The sequence below is a fragment of the Penaeus vannamei genome, chromosome 41 (genome assembly GCF_042767895.1).
Source record: "Penaeus vannamei isolate JL-2024 chromosome 41, ASM4276789v1, whole genome shotgun sequence".
In the NCBI taxonomy this organism is placed as follows: domain Eukaryota; kingdom Metazoa; phylum Arthropoda; class Malacostraca; order Decapoda; family Penaeidae; genus Penaeus; species Penaeus vannamei.
The window spans coordinates 1258814-1261313 of NC_091589.1; positions in this window are offsets into that span (position 1 = coordinate 1258814).

Consider the following 2500-nt stretch of genomic DNA (forward strand, 5'->3'; position numbering starts at 1 on the left):
CTCTCTCTCTCTCACTCTCACTCTCACTCCTCTCTCTCTCTCTCTCTCTCTCTCTCTCTCTCTCTCTCTCTCTCTCTCTCTCTCTCTCTCTCTCTCTCTCTCTCTGTCTCTCTCTCTGTCACTCTCACTCTCTCTCTCTCTCTCTCTCTCTCTCCCTCTCCCTCCCTCCCTCTCCCACTCCCGCTCCCTATCCTTCTCCCTCTCCCTCTCTCTCTATCTCTATCTATCCACCTATATATATGTATATTCTACTTTTTTTCCTTTCTATTCTTTTTCAGTATCTTTTTCCCTTACTTTTTCTTGTTTATCATTCTTTCACTTTGTCTTCATTCAAATCGAATATCAATTCCCACATTTGCGTAGATCAACCTTGTTCTTGACATCTCTGCGCATGTCTAGTTGAACATGTTTCATACTTGCATGGCAAAATTTCGTGGCTCTTTAAGGAAATAAAAAATTAACAATATTACTTTCTATTCCTCTTGTAATCAAATAGCTAAAATATATCAGTGATTTCTACCAGTGATCTGCATTTCGGTATAAAGATTAATCTATTGTCCTAGTGTCTGTTCTTCTAGACTATTCCGTTCATTAACATTTCAGTGTCATCACCATGCATGACACAAATCAGGTGTTCATATAAAATCAACATAGTCGTTCTCTTGATCAATGGTAGTATTTGTCATAAAAGTATATTCATTTAATATTTCGAATTTTTGCACGCATGTATGCATTTGTGTGTGTGTGTGTATAATGTATGTATACATTAATTATACATGTGTGTGTGTATGTGTGCGCATGTGTGTGTGTGTGTGTGTGTGTGTGTGTGTGTGTAATGTATGTGTGTATACTTTAATTATACATGTGTGTGTGTTTGCACTTACGCATACACATATATTTAAGCACTAGAACAATGTACACTTATCGAGACAGTATGCAAAAGACAAAAGCTGCGACAGACTGCAATAACATCTCACAAATGCTTTTCTATTTCTGTTCTTCGTATCTCCTTCCTTTCCTGTTTTATCATTGTTCCCTCCTTCTTTCTAGCCCTATGCTTCTCCCCCTTTCATTATCCACCTCTTCCTCTTCTTCTTAGTCTCTCTCCTTATTGCAGTAATTTTTCATTATCTCTCGTTTCTTCGTTTTCTCATTTTCTCTTTCCAATTTCAGAGACCAAAGGACGCTCAAGTTTCTCGCATTTTCTTAAATTAACCTCAAGGATTGGGAATTTAGGTTTACAAAAGCCTTTCTTTCCAATTTTTTAGTTTTTGAAAAAGTTTGAACGTTATTGCGTCCTGGTCTGTTTTTTTTTTTTTTTTTTTCTTAAGTGTGTGTTTTTTTTGCTTTTTTTATCATTACAGGTGTTTATTCATTTACAAGAGTTATGATACAGTAAATTTGATTAAATTCACATATATTCCGTATTTCTCTCTATCAATAACTTTCTAGTTACTTATCTACCGAAAAGAATATTTTCTTTATTTTTCTCCAATTTAGTAGAAAGGAAATGTAACACGATTCAGGTTTCCCGCAGTTATGGCTGTGTTGAGGAAATTCCCGTTTTCTTTGCCTCACGTCGGACGCCCAGTAGGTGGCGAAAATAAAACAATTTTTTTATAATATAAAAAAATCTATTTGAGTTCCACCTTCGTATTATATTGTTATATTATATTTATTTCTGGGGGGATTCGTGTAATACTCAATTTCTTTACAGCAGTATGGATTTACTGTTACGTTTAATATTTCTACGTTATCTATCTTTTTTTAACGTTAACGATAGATTGTACTTAGTAAATCTTTTAAAGAAATGATTAGCAGTAATAAAGATGATTATGAAGATGACTGACGATGATGATAGTAATGATTATGATAGTGATGATAATGAAAATGATGATGATAATGATAATAGTGACAAAACAGCAATAATAATATTTACTTTGGTTAATTTCTTAATTATAGTAATTCCAAGTAAAACATTATTTCGTAAGGGAATGTGTCCTTGTGTGATTTTGGTACAACATCGATTCCTATAGATTGGCTTAACTACTGAAAATGTGAATAGACTTTTTAGGAAATGTACGACATTCAGTAGAATTAATTATGTAATATAACAAGTAATTATGTATCTTCCTGTGTTTTTATTGTTGTTTTATTTTCATTGTATAAATACGTAAACAGGAATTAGTAGTTAGTACATCTTCCCAATCGCAGTAAAGATAAGGAATAGAAAAAGATGTTTGTGAACAACACAGTGACAGATGACCTAACATAGCATCCTTGACCTTGTTGTTGACCTGACCTTATTGAAACGAGGTAGAAGGAGGGCGTGCTTAGAGGGAATGGGCGGAGCTAGGAATGAGAGATGTGTGACGTCATTAGTGATATACGTTAGATGAGTGACGTTATGTGACGTCATGAGACCAGACGGGAGTAAGTGCCAGGAAAAATAAGTTGCGTCAGAGCTACAAGCTGGAAGGAGGAAGGGATCTGAGAGCTG